Source organism: Porites lutea, chromosome 13, assembly GCF_958299795.1.
Source record: "Porites lutea chromosome 13, jaPorLute2.1, whole genome shotgun sequence".
In the NCBI taxonomy this organism is placed as follows: Eukaryota; Metazoa; Cnidaria; class Anthozoa; order Scleractinia; family Poritidae; genus Porites; species Porites lutea.
The window spans coordinates 10,583,510-10,594,052 of record NC_133213.1 but is presented as its reverse complement, the minus strand read 5'-3'; positions in this window follow the sequence as shown (position 1 = coordinate 10,594,052).

Genomic DNA, 10,543 nt, shown 5'->3' with positions numbered 1-10,543 from the left:
GGTTCTGGAAAGACTAGAGCCCACGCAGGTATTCTCTTGTCCAGCTCGACCACAGAGCATCCTTACACTTGCGCAAATACTTAGCCCGCTTCCAAAGGTCAGTTTCTTGGATGTAGTGAGGTTCTAGCTGTAGCCTGAGATCATGCCCTCTCCCTATTATCCCTTTATGTCTCTTACGGGAAGAGGGCATGATACATTTCTTTGTCGGATCACATGTAAAAAAGCCAGAATCTGGACTTTTTTCTGATTGGATAGGAAACAATACGGATGATTTGCGCTGTTCCGATTGGCCAAAATGCCGCCATCCGTTAGTTGTTGTTGATTTCAGTCTGCATTTTTGCTTGCGTAATGAGCAGTGAATACACACGCGAGTTCGTTATGAAATTTCTGCCGGCTCAGTTTTCTTGAATTTAAAGAATGCCTAAATAGAAATTTCATCCATTTAAATATTTTCCATCTCATCGTATACTAAAACAGTTGCAGTCAAAACTTCACCGATCATTTGAATGCAATTTGATACTGGCTACAAGTTACAGAAGCGACAAACGGGTTCACTTTTCAAATAATCAATTCATGAATGGAATCTTGACCTGGTTTGACTGTAATTCCTCCTTCAGAAATCATGCTGCGAGTTATTCTGAGCGATCTTCGCTTTCACAACACCTTTCAGTTCGTAAAAAAATGGTACTTCAGCCTAATTTTTTTTTTCACTGCTTTCGGCACAGAACGAAGTCAACGAGCTTTAACAAGTAAATTCTTTATTTTTTGTAGCTGTTAAATAAAGGTACGGCAGCTGCAGCTAGCAGTATTTCATCACAAAAACAACACATTAAAATTTTTTTTAGGAAGGGCCGTCTGAACATGGACGTACTTAAAAATTTTCTTTTCCCTAAAATTCATTTCAAAAGAGACATTATTCGCGCCAAAATTTGATTCCCGTATGGTAAACGCTTATTGGCTAATAACATGACAGGTCAAGCAGACGTTAGATTATGTAGATTAGGGGGCGGTTGATGGCTTGCTAAATAAATGTATCAGGCGTTATTTTTTTCCCCTCTCGAGCCAAAGAAGCAAAGAAGCAAAAAAAAAAAAAAAAAAAAAAAAACTAACGCCTGATCTCAGGTTATTCTAGCTGTGGTAACATGTTCGGTTGGCCATACAGGAAAGAACTTGGGGTAAGGATTGGTAGCTGAATGTCGTCGTCAACATAACTCAGTGGTCTGTTATTGAGAGCTACTTCAATGTCCAACAATATTTCTTGAAGTTCAGGCTAGGACAGCATCCCGTTTCTAATGCACTTGTGAAGGACTCCTTTGAACAGTCCCACCATTCTCTCGAATTGTCCTCCCCACCAGGGCGCACGACTCAAAATGAATTGCCACTGGATCCCCTGGTGGGCGAGGAAATGTTGGAACTTCTCATCTCGCATTACTTGCTTGATCCATTTGGCTACACCGACAAAAGTTTTCCTGTTATCGGAATACACCTTTTGGGGTAATCCCCTCCGGGCAATGAAACGCTTGAAACTTGCGATCGCGAGGAACTGTAGTTTCCAGAGTACTCTGATCCAGTACAATGTTACGGTGCTGTCGAGCCAGCAGTACTTTGCGGTTAAAAGAAATCCCTTCAAGGCTTCAGTCACGTTTGTCAGGAGATTAACTGCCATATAACCAGACAGTAACTCTAGACGAGGAATCGTTAAACCTTTCTTTGCCAACCTTAATCGTGCGGCCACAAGTCCCTGGTTAACGCCCAATTCTTGTACGACTACAGCATACACGACAGCGGCCACACCCTTCCCGCTAGCATCTCCGAAGGCGTGTAACTCAATGGACTGAACTTCCTCTTGATGGACTGCTAAGGATCTTTGTACTGTAAGTTGCTCTGGTAGTCTTTCTTCCCAGTGTACCCAGTTCTGCATCAATTCATTTGGTAGCTTGTCGTCCCAGTTACGTTTAGCGTCACACACGTCACGGTAAAGGAGTTTACCCCCCAGTGAGATGGGAGATGCCAGTCCCAGTGGGTCATATATCCTTGCGACCTTGCTAAGGATTCCACGCTTTGTAGGTTCAGCCTTCTCCAGCGGTAAGCTCACGGCAATAGTGTCGTTTTCTTTATCCCATGGTAAGCCAAGTAAGGAAGCTCCTTCTCTTCTGGGGATGTTCAACTGCTCCTAAGCATAAGTTTCCTCTTCGGGAACAGGCTCCAAACTTGCTGCTTCTAATTCTTTCACGTTTGAGTGCCACTTACGCAGCTCGAATGTCCCTTCTGCAACTATGCTTGTTGACGTTGATCTGATAACGTTCGCTTTTTTACGTGTAGGGGCTCCACTGATCGTCTACGTATAAACATTTCTCGATCTCTCGGACAATCTCTGGGTACGTTTCTCTACAGCTATCTAACAGATGTTGTATCACTCCTCCTAAGAGGGACGGCGAAGATGTGAGGCCGAAGAGTGCTCTGGTGAACCTCCGCGTTTCAACTTCTTTGTTGTTCAGGTCCTTTAGTCAATGAAATCTTATTGCATTACGGTCCTCTTCCCTGATTCAGACTTCAGGGTGTCCAGCGGCCTGGTCACTCAAAAAAATAGGAAAATAGGAAACTCGGGATTCAGAAAATAGGAAAAATAGGAAACTTTGTATTAAAAAATAGGAGAAAAATAGGAAAATCAATAGTACTTTCGTCGACATAGATAGCCTCCCTACACCTCATCCGGTTATAATAAAAGGTACGAGTCCTCAGCTTCTAAGTTCGCAGGGTTAAGATCAACTTTCGCGGCTAAGAAGAAGTGAAAATGATCAGTAATGTAATAGTTTGTTGGCTCAGTTACGCTGTAATCAGAATGATATGCTTGACTACAGGTCAAGCGTGATTCTTTAATCAAAGGTGATCATATGCAATTCCCTTTAAGTTGGCTGCAAATCTTTGAAAAGCTTCGAAGAGTTAAAATTTCTTTGATAGAAATTTCTTACGATTGTGTTGTCATTGAAGAATATTGAACTAAAAGGTCCTGAGAAAAGCTTTTCAACCATTAATCTGCAATCGATAGCTGGTTGAGAATATGCTTGTTTGAGTCAAAAGACAGCATACCGTTCAAACCTCTATGTAAGAGCGCTGTATAAAGTGGTCACCCTGTATATTACAGTCACTGGACAACTTCCCAAAATTTTCAGTTGCCTTATATTTTCTGCAAAGTTGACCTGTATATAGTATAATAATAGTGGTCACCCTGTATATAACGGTCAGCATGCCATTTCCCAAAGGTGACCGTTGTACACAGGTTTGACTGTAGTTTAAGTACGGAGCCAGGCTTTCTGCAGGGTATTCAAAGTGACACTGATCTATTTGGTACCAGATTGTAAGTGTGTCAACGTTCTAAGAAGAACGTAACACTCCTGCTTAGCTATGACTAAAAGACCAGTTTTGGAACCAAAATATTGGATCCTTCGTCAGTTGGTTGCGTAGGTATAGCTGTTAACAAAAGCTCACCAAGAGAGCTAGTACTGTAAACTAAACATGAGTCTGTTCTTTTCATGTAGCATACAGACTCCAGCTGGTCAAAGTGACTGGTTTTTTAAACCAAGAAGCTGATGGAATGATTTATCTGACCTGTGTTGTGAGAGGACTACTTGATCCTGTTTTTAGTTTCAAAGATGAACATAAAAGCGAGCAAGACTTCAAAATAAAATATAACATGTACAGATACTGAAATGCAGTTTCAGTGGGCTATGCACAATATTTAACAATTATTCCTGGAGCCGGAATGGGCTATCGACTCACATGCTATGAGGGCGAGAGGAATAATGTTTCAGTAAAATTCAACTAGTTGGTCAAGAATATCGAGAATAAAAAAATTTTAGCTAGTTAAAGCTAGACTAATCCTTTTTTGCCGCCAAAAACCCACGCTTTTCGCTACTAGTGGGCTATAACATATAGCCTAGTAGTAGCTCAACCAGTCACAACGCAGCATTGATAATAGACCACTAGTTGGATTTTACTAATATTCACACCAGAAAATTATACAGAAAGTAACAATATAACAATGTTGTTAACAGAATTCTAATGGGCAATAGAGGCCATGGAAAGAAGAAATGAAACTGTTATTTTTGCTAATATTAGAACATCAAGTCAACATACTACTTGCGTTATGATAATTGTCACTCTAAAACACATTCAACTATGATTTCATTTTGAAATTTGTCACAAAATTTGGCCTACCCACTAAAAAATAGGAAAAATAGGAGGTTTTAGTTTAAATATAGGAGAAAATAGGAATAGGCTAAAAAAATAGGAAAAAATAGGAACTGGACACCTTGAAATTGTTGTCTCTGTGATTTTGGAAATTTTTTTAACGGTTTAGCTAAAAGCCCACGCATGCTTTGATCGTCCTGAATATTGAATGAGTGCAATTTGTTTTGCAAAATTGTGAAATACTGCATTCTGTCCGAGGTCTGTATTATAAAAACAGTACATTGTGTACTGTTTCACCTCAGATGTGATGTACAAATGGTATAAAAGGCTGGTTTACACGCGCCCAGATTTGTTGGCAAGATTTTGCAAAGTAAACTTGTCGAACGCAAAAAATTCGGCCTGATTGTTTTTCCAGACCTAATTAATCTACGGTGATCAAGAGCCATTATGGCTTTTAAATGTGATCGAAGTTGATTGCCAATTTTTAGGTGTACATAATTTATGAGGCTATCAACTCGATGTAAGATTTGGTTCACTCTTAGGCTGTTTGCAAATTATTTTTCTCTAAAATCACTTGGCCTTTCCCTCAAAAGTCACATAAATGTGCTCTAAGGCTAACTGAATTGTGGAATACAAGTTTATTATCTGATGTAAATTATAAATTTATTAATGGGAACCTCGCTTTTAGCCCTGGCTAGATCTATATATCACGCTTGTACACAATATTGTAACACGAGCAACACGCATACCTGAGTTCTGTCTGTCAACAACGTCAGAAAATCACACAATTAACCGTATTCGCAGCACTGATAAAACCATCCACAACCAACCAGGCAAAATGTCTCCACACTTAATACCGGCGAAATATCATGAAATTACTCTCTCTCTCTCTCTCTCTCTCTCTCTCTCTCTCTCTCTCTCTCTCTCTCTCTCTCTCTCTCTCTCTCTCTCTCTCTCTCTCTCTCTCTCTCAACAACTCTCTCTTCGCCACATAAATCATCATCACATGTAACCTTTCCTGGCACAGTCGATTTATTCAAGATCCTGCATGTGCATAAGCGACTTTAAGAAGGAGACATGAAGAGCCCTGTCAATCGAGTAACAGTGGAAAGAGAGACACTCCTAGATTGCAGCGAGGAAACATCCAGACCACCACCCTAGAGACGTAACAAATACTAAGGACCTAACCAGTCTAAAACAAGTACGTGAATGATGGAGCTTGATTACAGTAAGATTCACCATAGTGGCAAGATTTGTGGAACCGAACAAGCGGAGTTTATAGAAGATAAACGATTAGGAGACATACTCACTATGGGCCTGCACAAAAAGGCAAATGGAAGCTGGGAAGCACCTCTACCCTTCAAATCTGATGATCTATCTTTAGCAGACAATAAAGGACACTGCTTAAGAAGTTTTCTATCTCTTAACAGGTGGCTCTTAAATGAAAGCAAACTTAGAAAATGCTACTTAGTCGTTAGGAAAAAGACACTCGATAATGACCATGCCAGCCAAGTTCCTGTCTATCAACTCAGCTCAGAGAAGGCAAAGTATTGCACCTTCCCCACTTCCACGAATTACCACCCAAGAAAACCGGATCAAATCCAAGACGTGTTTGCCTGCAGTGCCGCCTTCGAGAACGAGTCGCTAAACAAGTACCTACTCCAAGGTCCAGATCATTTTAATTCACTGATCGGATTGCTGACACGATTTAGAAAAGAAGAAGCTTCTTTCACTTGTGACATTGAGCGAATGTTTCACAGCTTTTACGCTAACCCTAAGGACAGGAACTTTCTGTGCTTCCTGTAGTCCGAAAGCAACGACCTCACAAAACCAGTTGTTGAATACCGAATGAATGTACACCTTTTTGGTGCAGCATTGTCACCTGGCGTAGCTACCCCTTGAAGTTCTGCCTACATCAAACAGCAGAAACTCTCAGAGAGGAGTTTGGACGACGCTTCAGACTTTCTCCTAGAACATTTGTACGTGGACGCCGGTTTAAGCACCGTCCGCCACAAGCAATATTTCTGCCACTTTTGTTGCAATTCTTAGTTTTCAGTTTTTTTCAAGGACCCAAGATTTTTGATTCACTTGAAAACGAAATTGTCAACTCTCTATCCCATCTTAATTTACGCTATATTTTCCTTGGCTTGATGTAAACAACTACAGCCAGTAGCTCGAGGTAGCCTAACCTCTCATAATCTTCTATTGTGCCGTGAATAAAAAAGAATAATAGAGACCTTTAGCATCAGGTTAACCGCAAACCGCAAACCGCAGTTACGCGTTTGCGAGATTTCAAACTTTAGCAAGGCGTTCAGTTCAGTTCAGTTCTTTTTTATTTAGCCAAAATATAATACAATACAAGAATACATATAGGAATTGTAATGTTGCAAGGGAGCCCAGAAGAAACCAGAAGGCTTTATGAAGCCTGGGCTGACAAGTCTCAAAGAAATAAGCAAAATAAAATGAAATTCGCGGAGTGATACGTTAAAAATAGAAACTAAAGGGAGACTGAGTTAAGTTATGAATTCAGTAACAAGATAGAAAAAAAAAATTAACTCTGGATTGGAACAGAATACTTTCCTTTGTTAGTACGGCAGAAAGGAATACAAAATTCATTTTGACTTCGCGTTCATTGTTTAGGGCCGCCATGTTGTTTTCATCAAGTCGAAGTGCATCACTTTAATCGCCCAAAAATCAGCAATAATTCAATGATTCGAGATGAAAAATCCAACAAACACGTCGCAAACGGATATAAGAAGCTAGTTCATACCTTTAAACGCGAGGCTGTACAATTTTTTGTGGCAAAAAAACCTTGCCGTAAATCACTTACTGCTGGAAGCCCTTCCTGCGGTTCAAACGTGAACTGCAAACTGTAAACGTGACCGCAAGGCCGTGGTCACGTGACATTTGCGGTTTGCGGTTTGCGGTTTGCAGTTTCTCATGAAAAACGTGATGCTAAAGGTCTCTAATAACGATGATAATTACATAAAATAGTGCCAGCGTAATGTATTACAAAATTGTTTATCGTAAATCTTGTGACTTTTATACAATGTGTATTTTTTTCAATCTGGAAAAAAGGACCGTCTACAAACTCCGCTAGCTACCAGTCAAGGCCTTTCCGTAATTAGTGTCCAGCTTTTTATTAATAAGATTGATATTCACATTAACCAAACATGAAACTAAAAATGTATATATGCCTTGTTCTTAAGGTAACTCCCATATTAAAAAAGGCGCATTGATCTATGACGAACGTTCTGTCAACTTTTTCAGCTAATTCACATTACTTTTCGTACGTAAGATGCCATTATTATATGGCCAAGTCTGTTTTCCCATGCGAATTTGCAGTCCGTAACTTGCTAGACGGACCAGTATCTCAACATTAAATGCTCACTTCGCAGCTCGAAATCTCTTAATCTCGAAAAAAGGTTTAACGAAAGTTATGAGATGTCTACCAACCTTGAGGACTTGTATGTTGACCACGTCCTTCAACATTTTAACCAGTGATTATTTGTGAACAAAGGCGATGAAGAAACTGATTCGTTACCTTTCCGAAGAAGGGGATTCTAGTCAGTGCTTGAAAATATTATCGCAGTTCACAGTTAATAAGACGAAAATCTACTAGCAGAGATTCGAGACCTTCTGTCAAAGAGAAAACGAGCGATTTCTTCAACAAATATGTGACCCTCCACAGGATTTTAATGCTAAAGGTGAAAGCACGTGCATGACACGTTTTCACTTTAAAACAAAAAGAATTCGAACAAAAGAGAGTGTTAAAGTTTTCAAACAAAAAACCCCGTGCGAAAAAGCACAACACGCTTTCAGTGTGCGCAAAAGCTCGCAAGGCGTGTTATCTATAAGCTAAATAAATTTCCTCTACAAAAAGGAACCGTAAATGATTATGAACGGCACCCTTATTTGGTAACTATCGAGAAAGAAAAAGTTCTACCTCAGCGATCGCAGGGATCGCAGCGATAGTTGTCGCTTGAAAAATATAATTCTTTTCAGAATTGTTTACTGACGAAGAAGTGCAAAGGTTATTTTAACTTTCCTTAATTAAAACACATTTGCAAATTCCAATACAGTTTCAATGTTGCTTAATTGACCCGGGCGGCAATAACACAAAATACCGGTATTTTCACAATGTGCATTACTGCTAATAAATAGTCCCGTTGCATAACTATAATTTTCAGGCGCATAACTTCAGTGCCTCGCTTGCGATAGCAGGCCTTTTTGCGATTCCGGTCAACAGCCGACAACCGCAGGAATTGGTTTACACTGATTTCGCGTTAATTCCAGGCTAGACGACTATTAAGTGGTGATTTTCAAATGGCTACGGTTACGCTCAAATTCCAAAACAGTCTCAATTGCTATATTTGATTCACTTCGACCAGTTATCAACGCTGATTAAATCCGCTGAAAACCCAGGCCACTTTTATCATTTTAGCAGTTTCAGTAATCAAGCGTGTTCAGCGTGTCTTACCCAAATTGCAAGCAAAGCGTGCTATAACTCGCACACTTACTGTGACATATGGCACGCTACAAAAAAACAAAAGGTCTAGCGTGTTAAATTTACCAAAACAAAGGCAAGTGTGTCCGTTGTTGTTTTTTCAATTTAATATGCACATATCCGTGATCCAAGGCAAGCTAAGCGTGTCGTACAAGCGTGTTGTGAGCGTGCTTTCACCTCTACCATCAAATTCCTGTGGAGGGTCACATATGATAACAAACATCCCTGCACCTGATCATCTTGAAGAGCTCCTTGGCCATTTCAGTTGTTTTTTTCAAAGACCAACCAAAGAACGATGTAAGCGACTTCGAGTCAGACATAATAACCAGTTTTCGAACGACTTCAGCGTCACATTGGAGAGCGAATACTTACAGTATTCTTAGTTATGACCGAACAAACTTTTTGAGCATGATGCATTTGCATTTTGATTTTACTTTCAACGGAAAGCCTTTGTAATGTGCAAGAGAGAATGATCTAAGAGAGCGATCCCCCATACATGACTCTCTCCCCATGAAAACTATTTTCAATCTATTCTTGGTTCTGTATCATACTGCGTGGTTATTTTAAGGACGTCACGTTATTGGTCGGTTAGAGTGGCGTCATTTAATTTTAAACTTGGCGGGTAATTCATTTCACTGCCGATCACGCACAGCAAGCGATATGACGTGCAAGCTCGGTATTACTTTCGCCGACGAGTCAAAAGATTTCGAATTCTACGTGGAAAAATCTGGCTAGACTAGCTGCCGAAGAGCAAAACGGTCCTGGCTGGTGAAGTTCGCCGGAGAAAGCGGTTCCAACTCGACCGAAATTGATAATTGAGGTCTTCGCCACATCAGTAAAAAAAACATTGTACAAAAACGACAACAGTCTCTTCCGGCGACATCCACGCACACCCGCGAGCTGTGATACCCGTCGTCTGGATCCAATCGTGGACACGTAACGAGAAAATAGGTTCAAACTGAAAAGAACACTAATTTTTGGCCGACAGACATTTAAATTTTGAGAGGGCGCTAGACAAATTTGTGCACATCGCTCACTATAAAGAATTGACCGAAACTGGAAACCCCGCATAAAAAGTCTCTGGCATCCAGCCCGTACCAAACCAAACACTATTTTTAACATATTTTTGATATATTTTTAAAAACTGTTTTAATTGTATTTGACAACTTAATTTAAAACAGGCACTAAATTCTATTTTTAATGGTGTTTTAATCTGTTTTTAATGGTGTTTTAATCTGTTTTTAATGGTAATGGGGGCTTATATTCGGAGGGGAGATTTAACGGAGGGTTTTCTGCGTTACGAGTTTGGGGGCTTATATTTGGAGTGGCTTATACATGGAGGGGCTTATTTTAGGAATTTTTCGTTACTGTTCTTTAGTGCATAAGGAATATGAACGAGGCAAACAAAATTGATGCTAGATACAGTGTAGCACAGGCTATACAAGAAACTGGCCAGGATATCTGCGTAGCTAAAAATATACAACAGTTCTTTGGGATTAGGACATTACTTGTCTATTTTCAAAGAGTTAAGTACACGAATGGTGCAACAAAATGCTTGGGTGGTATTGCTTTTCAATGGAAAAGTTAGAGACGTGAATATATATTTAGTGATTTTGGTTACAAATAGTTATGGACAGTCCTGGGACTCATCTTGTGAAAAATATTGAGTCCCAGTCCAGAAACATTGAGTCCCAGATATAAAAAAGATACAAGTCTGTAAATGAAAATGTTTGGGCCTTTGTGTAACCAGACCGTTAATCTGACTTATTAGCTTGACAGACTCCAAAACTCTGTATTACTGCAGTACAAAGAGCAAATCAGAGCAAATCTATGCCCTTCTTTTCT